Here is a 14,853-nt window from a genome sequence, read left to right as displayed (position 1 = left end):
GTTTCTTCTCTCGAACATTTTACTATTTAGGTACCAAATAATCTTGATACTGAAGATCATTGCATCCTATTATGAAAAAATTACCCTTGACTGCTTTGTCAACTGGAATGAATAATGTAATATACCTTGTGATTTGTGGGATTTTCACAAGTAAACTAGAAATACTTGAAGAGGGTAATGATGTACTTAATGCAGAGCATTTGGTACAAAGTCTGCTTTGCTGTAATCTACCTAAACGTGCTTTTTATATGCTAGTAAGACTTGCACAGCCCAGTCAAAATGTTTTTGAGTAGTAGACAAGCTGGCTGTAGTAATTATAGGCAGCAGAGGCCAAACCTCTTCCTGAAAAGCAGTCTGAAAAGTGTGAAGTTAGCGGTTAAGTTAGTCATTGTAGGCAGCCAAATTGTAAGCTGCCAGCCCATTTTGAGTGAGCAGTAAAACTCAAGATTGGCTATTTTAGCTAATTTTATTGAGAACCAAATTCCCAGCAACGGGCACATTTTTACTGGGCTATTTGTTATTTAACTACTTAGTAATACTCTTATTAAAATTTACTGCATTCCTTTCTAATAATTTGCTGCTGATTGTATGCTGTATATAGCTTATGATTTGTGTGATTTTCACAAGTAAATTAGAAATACCTGAAGATGGTAATGATGTACTAGATAATGTACTTGATGCAAAGCTATTTTGGTACAAAGTGTGTGCCTTGTCTGTAGGTGATTTTGCATGCTAATAAGACTTGTAATTCAAATAATATACATCAGCTGGAGTGGGAATATTAAAAGAAAAATACAGAAAGAAACATTGATAAATAAAATAAATCAATAGAAATGACAAAAATCATGGTTTTATGTCCAAATTAAGCACTTAATCGAAGATCACTGCACTGCTCAGGTCCAGAAGGCTGAAAGAGTACTGTCTGCTGTTAGTTTGATTTTTGTCATTTCTATTGATTTATTTTATTTATCAATGTTTCTTTGAATTATAATTCATTGATCTCTTTCAATAGTGCAGGTTCGCTCATGTAACCTAATCTCCCACATATGTATGTATGTATGTATGAGCTCAGTCGAAATGTTTTTGAGTGGAAGGCAAGCTGGTGATAGTAATGGGCAGCAGAGGCTGAACCTTGTCTTGAATGGAAGTGTGAAAAGTGTGAAGTTAGCGGCAGCTATATTGTGGCAGGCAGCCAAATTGTCGGCTGTGGCACATTTTTACTGGGCTGATTGTGTGTAGTATATATGTGCACTTCTTTTAGGGTGTTAAACAGGTTAAAGTACTAAGAAATCCTCTGTGATAACTTGATAATTCAAGATGTAAAAATTTTTAATAATAAGGTAAAGCTTGATCATTCTTAAGAGTTTCCATTTGTTCTGGAAATTTGGGGGAGAGTCAGGGGAGCATTATTTATACATTAATAATGTACATAAAAAGTAAAAAAAAAGGACCAAGGTAAAATCCCAATTTGTTTTAAGAGTTGATTTTATTAAGCGAAAACCCTGGATATAGCTTGGGATTTGTGTGATTTTCACAAATTGTTAGGTTATCATGTAAACTTAATTTACAGGAACCTTGTTAATTTTCAGCTTCAAGAACACAAGTACATAATCTTTAGTGCAGCCCTCTTTTCTCCCCGCCATTATTCTAATTTTTTTTATCAAGTTTCCTTTTTCTTGTGTTCAATTAATTTATTGACTTTACAGGTGAAATCTTAATATTTGCTAGCACAATTATCTCTGCTAAGAGTGTCTACCATCACTCTTGCCGGTCTCGAGCCCAAAACGCTGCAAACTAGCTGAAACTACATGTATTTCGTAAAATTGCAATGAAATCTATCTAAAAACACCAAAATCCGGCAGAACGCACGAGTTTTTGCCAAATTTTACGCAAAAGTTGACAAAAGCGCTCAATTCGAACTGAAAAACACTTTTTTTTTTTTGCAAAAATCAGCCTATTTTACATTCAAAAATACGATGTCTTTAACAAAATAGGGATACAATCCATGTGAAAACACTTATTCCAGCTAAAACGCAGTGTTCTCAGTAGAATATGGGGAAAAAACGCGTAAAAACCGTCAGAAACACAACAAATTGGGCTGATTTTACCCACTTTTTGTGTAAATAGCTGCCAAAACCCTCAAAACTAGCTGGAACTACATATTTTTCACAAGATCGCCATAAAATCTTGAAACGTTGCTTTAGAGACCTTTATGCCTCCAAAACGAGTTTTTACTGTAAAAAAAAATGGAATGAACAAAGATGTTAAAGGGGAAAAAGCTGTGAGAAAGGAGAAGTTTAGTGTTGCTGTTTGATATGCCGCCCAGATATATCAATTTACTAATTTAACGCCTATAGTTTTTCTCTAGACTAAGAGGATCCTCCCTATGTTGACGAACCTCAATAATTCGTTGATTTTACTGTTTTTACACAGATTTGATTTTAACCATATTCGCCAAAATAACTGCCAAAACACGGCAAACCAGTATCTCAGCCAAGAGCGATATTGGCCATTTCACACATCCTTATTAGATATGAATTTTATTGAAGATTGTCATTCTAGCATATGTTGGCTAGTTTCCACAGCTTTCTTGATTTTCATGGGAAAGTGGCATTGGTTGGTACCATGACCAATCTCCTCGACTTTCCCATGATTTTCATAGGATGTCAGCATCGACCCATACTTCGAACCTCAGTTGTTTTTTTTTTTTTTACATTGGCGCGAGTTTCACAACTTTCTTGTGGTTTGGCATTGACTCAGAGTTGGGCTTATTTTTATGGCTAATCCATCGGCGACTTTCTCATGATTTTCTTGGGTTCTCAACAGTGACACGCACTTTGGAACCATAATTCTATAAATGTGTCAACACTGGCAAATATTGCTAAAATCTACACTCTACTAAACTCCATGTACCACAATATCCACACAACTGCGTGTGCCTACTTGAAAATCCTAACCCTAACCCTAAAACTATCCAGTAAACCAAGTATTGTATTGCTGGTTTGAGAGACTAAACTGGCTCAAATGATCCAGCTGCTTAAAAATCTAAGCACAGAGTAAGTTTAAAAGATTCAATTTTGTAAGGTTTCGAAACAGTTCCAAAATTAACATGCACATAGCTCAGTGTAAAACATCGAAGCTTCTAGAACTTCTTATGATTCCTACGAACGTACACACCTAATGCACGTCAATTTGCCTTTGTTGTCCTCGAACGATCACGTCTTCGTGGTAACGTGGTGTAAGAACTGTACAGCACTTTATATATATATATGTTTTACTTGACGGTAAAAGTTTGAATCCGTACAAGGAAACGTAACGGAAACAGGCGACGATAATATTCCGTTAACAGAAATGCAACGGAAACGTGTCGTCATATTTCCGTTCAGGAATCATAACGGAAACATAACAGGTCCAAGGAAGAAGTGAATGATGCGGAAACATAGAGTTTCATTTTTCCGAATTACGGAATCATGCCATTTCGTCCTGTGCTCACTCTAACTCTGTGCTATCCTAAACCTAACCCAAACCCCAAACCAATCCTAAGCTATGGTAAAGAGTTTAAGTCAGGGTTGAGGATAGGGTTAGGGCCCATTACCTGGTTAGGGTTAGAGTTTGGGTTGCTTCGGGTCAGAGGGGTTTAGTGTTACAATCAGGGTTAGGGCTAGGGTAAAATTATGCTTAGGGTTAGCGGGGTTTAGTGTTAGAATTAGGGTTAAGGCTAGGGTGAGGTTATGCTTAGGGTTGGCGTTAATATCTTTCTACAAGCATTCAATTGCAGGATTTTTGGTATTGTGTTTGTAAATTTCAGTAACTACTTGAAAGTTTACTGAAAAACAAACGATAGGCCGACTGGTACACTTACAGGATAGATAGAGAAGGTTTAGGTTAGGGTTGGGGTTAGGGTTAGGGTTAGGGTTAGGGTTAGGGTTAGGGTTAGGGTTAGGGTTAGGGTTAGGGTTAGGGCTATTTTCCCGCGTTGTTCTGCCCCCATTGTGTGTTGTGTCCCCCCCACAAAAATGTTATCTTGCCCTCTTTTGTTGTCTTGCCCCCATTTGTGTGTCGTCTAAATGTTGTCGTGCCCTCACACGTTGTTGTCTTGCCCATATAGTGTGTTGTCGTGCCCTCACTTGTTGTTGTCTGGCCCTCTGTGTTGTCTTGCCTACTTCAGATCGAGGGATTTTTTGTCTTAGGTTTGTTTTATTATTGGCGAATTTGCTGAAAGTTGGAGGAGTTATTGTGTTTTACGTGTACTTTTAGAGGGAGAATTTATTAATTGGATTGGACTACTTTAATCTTGTATTTCAGATTGACTGGCAACATGATCAAGTAATGGGAGGTCCAGTCATAAGGACCACTGTAACTTTGGAACACTTTATGGTGTATCTTCGAAATCTAGCACACTGTTTAACAATTGATCAATCTGCTAGAGCGGTAAATTTCAGTTTATTTGAATGAAGTTTAACATAGTAAGCACGCTTATAAGTTTGGCCATAGTCATAACACCAGGACTGGGTTGTACTGTTGTGATAAGTGGTTTCCTGGTCCCCCTCTTGCCGTTTCAAACGACAAGAGTATTACCTGGGACTGTGAAAGTTTGTGGGGCACTCCCCAGGGATTGGCTACCCCAGCTTGTGTTTGATCCCTGACAAACTCTCACAATACCAGAGGGTATCATCGGGTAACCAGCCCAACTCATTGTTGCCAGGGGAACGTCTGACAAAGAAACATGAACGAACTTATTTACAGGAACGCAACGTCTTGAGCTTACTTAGTAATAGGAACGGAATCAATATGAACAGACTTATTTACAGACATGCAATGGCTTGAATTAACTTAGTAACAGGAACGAAAGCAACATGAACAAAGACACGCAACGGCTTGAACTAACTTAGTAAAGGGAACGGAAGCAACACGAACAAAGTTATTTACAGAGAAGCAGTGATTTTTCACTATGACGTGTAGCTGGAGTCACTACTTGTTTTTCTTCCGCATAATGCTCTTTACCTTCTCGTAGCACCGACTGAAACCCTCCTTTTTACAGATTGCAGCTAGGCGTGCATTCACCGTGAACATCTGCCTTAGTTGTTGTTTAGGTGGACATTTTCGAAACCTACGGAACTCTCTTTCCATCGCTTGTGTATCTCGTTGATCCCAGTGCATCCGTTGATCAGATTTTAGTGATGATGATTGGTCATCAAGCCATTCTTCAACTTCAATTGCTTGGGTTGGCAAACCTTCCACCTCAAAGGGTCGTTTGCTCACTAGGTAGTTGACGAAGTTGGTTACCTGTTTAACCTTTGAGATAGAAGTAGTCATTTTTTTTAAGATTAGTGTGGTCGACATTTTATTTCGCACAGCCATCATTTGTTGTTTCTCCCCTCTCTCAATGGCAGATGAAAAGATTTCCCTAATGGCTTCTTTCTGTTTTTCTGTCAGACTTGAAACCTTGCCAGGGGAGACTGTTGGTGGGATAACATTTGTGGAGGTTTCGTCATCTTCAGACGCTAGTTGGCTTGGCCCAGGAAGATCAACGTCTGCACTTTGGTCACTCTCCTCACCATCTTTCTTTATTTGTTTCTCGGGAAGTTCTTCAGCAAGAGTTTCTTTCTTTGTTTTAGTTTCTGTTTCACTGGAGGTGACTTTCTTTATGATATTCATGGCGTGTGAGGCCGTCTCTGTCAAGTCCAACCTAAGATAACTGTTGCGAGATGACCTTTCGCTATGGCACAAGACCCTCTGGATATTCGACATCTCCTCTGGGGCATGCCTTCTCGCTGCCGTTGTTACAAACTTTCTTACAGCAGTCTGGCTTACGCGTCTGTCGGTCCTCACGCCACTTTTCTCGAAGAAAGCAGAGAATCTTTTTCCAATGGTATTTCTGTTGAATGATTGGCCGTCACTCTTAACGAAGAGGTGTTTGACATCTTTTGCAACAAAGTGTGGTCTGATCTTATTGACATAGACCTCCATGAGATCTTGCACCTCTTTATCCATGCCAAGTGGTGCTGGTCCCTCTCTAGATCGTTCATGCTTCGGGATTAACATGACCCTGTTTCCGTCCTTCTCCTGCGCTTTTTGGTAGTCTTCAAGAAGAGCATTCTCTAGCGGGGCAGGTCGAGATGCCACAAGTAGCGCGAGTTTTACCAGGAGAAGATCGCGAGCATTTGTAAATTGTTGTATGGAGAGCCTTTTTTCCTGCCTTGGCCTGAGTTATGGCCTTCATACCATCTTTGTAGGGTTTTGATTGAGAGAGAAGGTTGATGTCTGTTCCCGTCAAGAGAGTATCGCACTCTCTGAGATGGGTCCGGTGCTGAACATCCTGGGTTTCGTTATCGATAGTTATACGCCAGCCTTTCAGGGCGTTGATGGTCCCCTTAAACACGTCCAAATCGTTGCCATGCAGCGGCGGCATTTCCTTTCTTTTGTACTTGTCGGACGTGACGAAAACGAAAAACTTTTCCAGACTGGTCAAATAGGAGGCCAACGTACCTGGTGCCTTCGTTCCCTCAGAAAGGTGTGGGCTGACCCATTTGTTCCATACGATATCTCCAAATTCCTCCCCTAGGATGGTGATGTCCTTACCGTTGGGGTCCAGCGTTTCCAAGAGCTTCTCCACCTGGCCCACGTGCTGGAGTCTATTCTCAAGCTTTTTGTAGCCCGCTGATGGGCTCTTCAGGTACTTAAAGAAACCAGAGAGCCATTGGTGGCGGTAACTCGTAAATTTTGTCGCTGAGTAATACTCCTCCTTCCTGATCTTTATGGTTGGAGCATCTTCAGAATCTTCGTCACTCTCCTCCACCTCTCCCTCTGGATGCCATTCTTCTTCTTCTTCTAGTGACGAGGTCCTTCAACAACATCATGGTCAAGAGTGCACCCTTAAACTTTGACCAAAGCCTACGAAGAAGCAACTGTTTTCCATTGCAAGAAAATGTTCAAGAAAGCTGCCCGACCACCTTAGACATCTCTTTCAATAGTTTGATTGCTTCTGCCTAGTGTTCTAAGGGTGCTAAACAAGAAGAATAACGGAGCATCAAAAAGCATGACTTACCAGTCGAAGGCTTGTGGAAATGGTGACCTCGTGTCAGATGCACGAAAAGTGACTATGTTATGCAAATCATGACGGTATCTTCAAATTTAAATATTTTCTTGTAGATTTATTGGAGTTACATAAATTTCAAGTATATTTAATTTCTATTTATGTACCATCTTATGTTAAAGTTTCGTCGAGATTGATAAAGCAGAAGAATAGTTTTGGCCTCTTAAAGCTGACCATGATATGCAAATGTATTTGAGTTCCATTAAAGGAGCTTGAAGTCTCTATATCTTTCTTTACGCTTGATGGAATATCACGAATTATAAGTAAGTTAAAGTCCCATTATATGATAATACTTCAATAGAGTTTCATTGTATTTCACTAAGGTTAAAGGGTAGTTGTGGTCTCATTAAGTCAACCATGTCCTTAAAATGACAAAACTGGCACTTTGAACTTGTGCATGATTTAGGCCTCTATATCTCTGTGACTGTTCCATTAAAGAACTCAAAAACCTCTGAAAAGCTGCTCCTACTATTTGTCTTTATTGTATCAGGATATAATGATGTTATATTAAAATATCGATTTTATATGATTTTTTTACATGACAACCTAAAAAGTGCGCTCTTGCCCCCATTCACTTTCTTTATCAGAGAATTTCTTCAAAACAATGCAAGGGTTAGGAGTTAAAGAAATGCCAATGTAAAGCCCATGCAAAGAGCTTTCTAATAATGTAAAAACTTTTAAAGAATGTTTGCAGAAAACGACTGCTTCAGCAGAAAATGTGGAATAGCTTTGCCCCCACAATATTTGGAACAGTGTCCTCCGTACAAAAGCAACTCTAAAAAGAGTTTCACGCGTGGAAATAACATGAAACTTACGGTGATAACACAAAATTTACATAGTTACTTCCTGTGTAAATTTCAACTCTAACCCTCGCATTTACAGAGAGATGTAATTTTCATGGATGATCACCTTACCTTATAGTCCAAATTTCTTCGACCAGTCTTACAAGGTGATGTGTAGAGCGTATACCTGGCCGTCATTTTTTCCCGAGCAAAGTTTGGAGATTTTTAATTCGCCAGGGTTAGCCAAAGGGTATCTGTGGTGATTGTTTATCTTGTTTAAAACGTTTGCAGGCAAAATTTGGTGAATAAATAACGCTTTCTTCATAGATTCTCCCGATCTTGTTGACCTGCCCTCATTTCAAACTTTGAAGGACTATAACTTAAAAGACTTTTAACCATATCTTCTAAAACTTACACAGAACGTTGGATGAGAACCAAACATTCTATAGTTAGAAGGAAAACCCTTAATCTTGCTATGAAAAAAATTTATGCTGCTTAGGGTAAATCGTGGGCAAGGTGAACACTCCGGGAATGTAATTAGGGTTAGGTCTAGGTTAAGGGCTATAGGTTAGGGTTTAGGGTTTAGGGTTAGGTTTTAGGGTTATGGTGTGGGGCTAGGGTTTGGGATTAGAGTTACGGTTAGGGTTTGGGCTTAGTGTTAGGGTTAGAGGGTCTGCGGTTGAGGTTAGGGCTAGGGTGAAGGTTTGGGGGTAGGGGTAGTGTTTAGGGTAAGGGTGTAAGCCTCTTCAAAAATATTTTTAAGAAGATTTTGTCACCTTTTTCACTTAAATAACAACTTGAAGAATTTTGACCAGTTGGATTATTTGAAGCGGTTGGATTAATTTTGATTGGTGTTCAATAACTTTTAGTAGTTGGATGATTATTTTTACCAGTTGAACCACTGTAATATGCTGGATCTTTTTAACTAATGTTACCATCCTTACCAGGTTGATTATTTGAATTATGTGAACCAATTTCACTGGTTACACATGCATTATCCAGTTAGACCATTTCAACTGGTTGGATCATTTAAACCAGTTTGTCCATTTTAGATATTGGCATCATTTTAACAAGTTGGATCATGTTAACCAGTTGCACCATTTTATTAAGTGAGATCGTTTCTTCCAATTGGACCATGTCACGTAATTAAAATCTTTTCACCGTTTAAACCATTTTATCTTGTTTTGGCTGGTTGGACCATGTTAACCAGTTGTATCATTTTGACTGGAGTGAAAAGTTCCGTTCTTAACCCTAACCCTAACCCGGGGCTAGGGTTATGGAATTGGGTCCAAATAAACATCCAAGTGAATGAAGATTTTTGGATATATGAAAATTCACATATTTGCACTGCGGTAGAAAGATGAAATTAGGAGATCCTCGCAGCTAAGAAAATTCATTGACCAGCTCCCAGTTGGCTTGTTAGCTCAATTGGTAGAGCGCTGCACCGGTATCGCAGAGGTCATGGGTTCAAATCCCCTACGGGCCTGAAAAAATTTTTTTCAGGTCCTATTTACAACTACTCGTTTCAGTAGTGTTCTTAGCTTCGAGGATCTCCTAATTTCAACTACTTGAAAGTTTGCTTGAAATCAAAATTTACCATTTTTTGCCAAAATAACTGCCAAAATGCGCAATTCGGGCCTTTTTATCAATTTACACTGGGTTTAAGCTTGGTTTTTGTGTTTTCCCACAGACTCTTGAACTATTTTGCTGAGAACATTGTGTTTTAGCTTTTTTGCAGCGTTTTTAAAACTGAAATAAGCTTATTTTTGCAAAAAAAACAAACGTGTTTTTCAGTCGAATTGAGTGTTTTTGTGAACTTTAGCGAAAAATTTTGCAAAAATCGTACATTTCTGCCGTATTTTGGAGTTGAAAAACATGTAGTTTCAAGCTAGTTTTCAGTGTTTTGGCAGTTATCTTGGCAAAAAATGGGTAAGTCAGCGCAATTTTTTTTTTTGGTTTTTAACGGGTTTTTTTTGCCCACATTTTATTGAAAACACTGTGTGTTAGCTTGTCTCCATTGCTTTTTCGCAGATTCTATCGCTGTTTTGCTGAAAACATAACGTTTAAGCTTGTTTGCATCGTTTTTGGTCGTGAAATAAGCTAATTTTTGCAAAAGGAACAAAAACGTGTTTTTCAGCCCAAATTGACATAAAGGATACAGAAGAACATTTGCTTATTGCCTTTTTTTTTTGTCCTTACTCGTGAAGTTGATTTTGGCATTTCAAACAAAAACTCTGCTAGAGCATTAATTGAATGACATATCATGCACTTACTTTGAAGCAAGAACACTTTTTTTCTAATTCAGAAAAATACCTTTTCATTTTTTTTAAGGACTGCTGGATATAACCTGTACAACCAAGATGAATTAACATTCATTATTTGTCATAACTTACACTAAATTAGAAATTCAAGTATGAAATGAGGGTACTAGCCCTTTAATAGTGTTCAAAATTTCCATATGCAGGGGTACTTGTGGCTACTGGAGAAGAATCAGTCTTTAACCCTTCCCCCCCCCCCCTCTAAGGGAGATAATAAGTACAGATATCCTCTTCCCTAGGGGCAACTAGCTCAAAAGTGAGTGATCTCAGGGGCCCTCCAAAAAAGTTTTCTACAGCAATAACTAAGCTCTACAGAAGCACACTATGCAGACAAAAGGTGTAAGAGAATCAATGAATTCTTTAATTCTTGGTCCCTCCCAGGCCAACCTATTGTACAAATCTCATGACATCTGTTCCAGTTTCATCAGTCAATTTTTCAAGCTTCAAGCTTTTCCTGCAATTATGTACTTGTTCTTGAAGCTGAAAATTAACAAGGTTCCTGTAAATTAAGTTTACATAACAACCTAACAATTTGTGAAAATCACACAAATCCCAAGCTATATCCAGAATTATGCTCTTAATAAAATAAACTTTTAAAGCAAATTGGGATTTTGCCCTAGTTCTTTTTATTTTTTTGTTACTTTTTAAATACATTTGTATAAATAATGCTCCCCTAACTCTCCCCAAAACTTTTAGAACAGATGCAAACTCTTAAGAATGATCAAGCTTTCCCTTATTATTAAAAATTTTTACATCTTAGACTACCAAGTTATCACAGAGGTTTTTTTTCGGTACTTTGACCTGTTTAACACCTAAAAAGAAGAACACATACATAACACACACAATCAGCCAGGTCAAAATGTGCTGCAGCCAACAATTTGGCCACCTACAATGAAATAGCTGCCAATTTCACACATGTCAGACTTCTATTCAGGACAAGATTTGGCCTCTGCTGCCTATTACTATTGCCACCTTGCCTGCCACTCAAAATTTCAACTTAGATTGTACATACATACATGTGGGATTAGGTTCCATGAGTGAACCTGCACTATTGAAAGAGGTCAATGAATTATAACTCAAAGAAACATTGAAAGATGAAATAAATCAATAGAAATGACAAAAATTTAACAGCAGACAGCACTTTTTTGGCCTTTGGGGCCTGATCAGTGCAGTGATCTTCAACTAAGTGCTTAATTTGGACATAAAACCAAAACTTGTTATGGTTAAATATTATTATTTTTCTTTCAATATTCCCATTCCAGTTGATGTATATTATTTGAATAACAAATCTTATAAGCATGTTAAAATCACCTGAGGACAAGGCATACACTTTGCCAAAATTGCTTTGCATCAAGTACGTTATCTAGTACATCATTACCATCTTCAGGTATTTCTAATTTACTCTTGAAAATCACACAAATCATAAGCTATATACAGCATACAATTGGCAGCAAATTATTAAAAAGGAATGCAGTAATCTTTAATAATAAGATTACTTAGTAGCTAAATAACAAATAGCCTAGTCAAAATGTGCCTGTTACCAGGGATTTGGCTGTCCACACAGAACATTTGTTAGGCGTCTAGTCTGGACAAGGTTTGGCCTCAACCTTCTATTACTATAGCCAGCTTGCCTACTTCTAAAAAACATTTTGACTAGGCTGAAAAAAATGTTTGAGAGAAAAATGGCCACAACAAGCCCACTTACTGCAAAATAAGAAACATAAAAGTAACACTTCATATTAATACAGAATATAAGCCTTGCAGGATTTGGCTCTCAATAAAATTAGTTAAAATAGCCGATCTTGAGTTTAACTACTCACTCAAAATGGGCTGACAGCCTGCAATTTGGCCGCCTACGATGAAGTATCTTCCACTGACTTCACACCTTTCAGACTGCTTTTCAGGATGAGGTTTGGCCTCTGCTGCCCATAATTACAACAGCCAGCTTGTCTAATACTAAAGAACATTTTGACTGGGCTGTGCAAGTGTTACTAGCATATAAAAAGCACCTTCAGGTAAATTACAGCAAAGCAGACTTTGTACCAAAACACTTTGCATTAAGTACATCATTACCCTCTACAGGTATTTCTAGTTTACATGTGAAAATCCCACAAATCACAAGGTATATTACATCATACATGTTGACAAAGCAATCAGGGGTAAATTTTTCATAATAGGATGCAATGGTCTTCAGTATCAAGATTATTTGGTACCTAAATAGTAAAATGTTCGAGAGAAGAAATAATCGTAAACATTTTTTCTTTCTCATCAGCATCGACTTCCAAAAATAATGGATAATGACCACCTAAAACAAAGAAGAAATAAATCAAATTTGTGATTTCACAGGGCTTCAATACGAAACAAGTATGCATATCTTTTATTTCCTACCACTTACAAGTGGCAGGAATGGCTGAAATGGCCTTCACGTGAACACAACAGAATCCTATGCGTGTATAACCATGTAGAACTATTTATTCGGTATCAAAATTACATCCCAAATGTCATGATATTTGACTGAAACTCAGCTTACCCATCTTTCGTTTAGACCTCGAAACTTACTGCTTTTTACCACCGTTTCAATGTTTTCTTGTTGTTCAAAAGGTGGTAGGGCCATTGTAGACCGTGATTTTTTTTTACTTGAGAATGAGAACCAGGTCACAACACCCAAGCCTTTTCACGCTAAAATATTAAACTACTGAGATTTCCTTCGCCGCCGTAAGCCGCCATTTTATCTTTCCCTGAATACTAGTTCCCAAGCTTCGAGCCCGAAGGTCTCAACATGCACCGAAATTATGCTATTCGTTATTTCAGGGCCAATTTAGAAATAGCGATAATCGTTATTTTGGTCTCGATATCATGTTGCGCTCGTCAGGTCTCTGGTATTGGTGTCATAAGTGTCGCAACAAATGAAGGACGGCATGAAGGAAATTAAGGAGTCTCTATAGGGTTTTTTTGACCACGCGAGATCTTGACGCGAATATGGCGCTAGCTTTAAAATTGTCGACAAGCAAAACAAATAGGGCAGCTCGATACGACTGCACGATTCTGATTTCAAGAGGTGTTTACAAAAGTTTATATCCACATCGTGGACTCTGGGAATTACAGCAACAACACCCAATGTATTCCTAGGCCTTTAACTCCTGAAAAAGTCCGACACAACATCCGTGGTGCGTTCGTTCGCTTCGAGAATACCTCGAAAGGAAAGAAACAAAAGGGGGAATCATTGCGTAAAGGGTACAAAATTTGGCCAGCCAAGCGAAAACTTAACTTCGAAGACGACTACATCGGCGCTACCTCCTCTACCAGAGAGGAGCTCACTCGATTTATAACCGCCGTCAATTCCTTTCACCCGGCTCTTAAACAAACCTGGGAAACCTCCGACATTTCTATGACTTTTCTAGACATCAAAATTTCAATTTAAGGCAACGGTCTATGCAGTAGTGTTTACTACAAACTTACAGATTCATATAGTTACTTGTTGTATTCATCTTTGCATCCATCGTACGTCAAGAATTCCATACCATTTTCACAGTTTCTCAGAATTCGTCTTTTAAGTAGTGACGACTCCGAATTTTCCGAAAAATCAGAGGCAATGTGCCAGTTTTTTGATAAACGTGGCTATCCTGTTACTGTCGTTCAAGCGGGTCACCACCGCGCCCAACAACTTGATCGACAGTCAGCACTACAAACGGCTGAGAAGGAAAACACTGATCACATTCCATTCACTCCACCAATTTCATTCAAACGTGACAAAAACATAGGCAACTTTTTGGTCAGAGGTTCATTTCAAACCCATGAGCAACTTGGAACTTTTAAATGCGCTCGCTCACGATGCAAAACTCTCCCTTTGACTCATAACATAAAGAAATTGTCGGGACCCAAGAGATGCATTAAGATCATTGATCAATTTACGTGCACTTCGCCAATGTCATTTACTGCATAACTTGCACTCATTGCAAAAAATTACATTGGTCAAACAGGATGACGACTTGGTGACCGATTCCGAGAACACCTTCGCGACGTACAAAGAAATGACAAGGACGCATCTAAACCAGTCGCTAGACACTTTAATCTCCCTAATCGTTCCAAACAGCATATGGCAGTTTGCGGCCTTTTCCTATATCTAGGCAGTTCGGAGAACTGCTCTGGAACAAAAATTTATCTTCAAAATCGGCACTCTTAATCCCCACGGTATCAACGAGCGCTTTTCATTCAACTAATGTATTCTTGTTTTCTCGTCATCATATTCCCACCAAAAGCGTAACTCCATTTTCTATATATAAACCCACACATAAACCACAATTCCTCCTACCCGGAACAATTACCTTCAAGTATTCATTTGACCGGGTTAGTATTGAAAATGGGAAAAAATGACCGTTTTTCAAGAAATAATGATCGAGAATTGTTAGCAAACCACAGCCCTGGCTCAGCCAATAGTTTTAATCTTAAGAGAGTGCTCTAGAATAGCTATTTGCTCATGCACAAAACAACTATATGTGATAAGAGCGTTGGCTTTCCTTTCTTAATTAAAAAAAATTTGAGGTTATCATCTTTCCCTCAAGCTAAGTGGACAGTGGGAGTGAATAAGACTAATAGTGACTATTTTATTTGAGCAAATATCCAGAGGAGGATAAAAAGTAGGATATGGTCTGCACAA

General features: G+C 38.5%; 1 long non-coding RNA gene and 1 pseudogene across 1 annotated transcript; one reads left to right on the top strand and one right to left on the bottom strand.

Annotated features, from left to right (window-relative positions):
- Nucleotides 1-10,536: 10,536 nt before the first annotated feature.
- LOC149046801 (uncharacterized) lies at nucleotides 10,537-12,956 on the bottom strand. The gene is made up of 2 exons (XR_016185832.1): nucleotides 12,727-12,956; nucleotides 10,537-12,501 (listed from the first exon to the last, which is right to left on the bottom strand). It is a non-coding gene; the product is annotated as an uncharacterized LOC149046801 (long non-coding RNA).
- Nucleotides 12,957-13,052: 96 nt separating this feature from the next.
- Nucleotides 13,053-14,416, top strand: LOC149046800 (uncharacterized; annotated as a pseudogene).
- Nucleotides 14,417-14,853: the final 437 nt, after the last annotated feature.

Source organism: Pocillopora damicornis, chromosome 4 (assembly GCF_964200805.1).
Source record: "Pocillopora damicornis chromosome 4, jaPocDami1.2, whole genome shotgun sequence".
NCBI lineage: Eukaryota > Metazoa > Cnidaria > Anthozoa > Scleractinia > Pocilloporidae > Pocillopora > Pocillopora damicornis.
The sequence above is the reverse complement of the archived record's forward strand: the minus strand, read 5'-3'. Positions and strand labels throughout refer to the sequence as shown.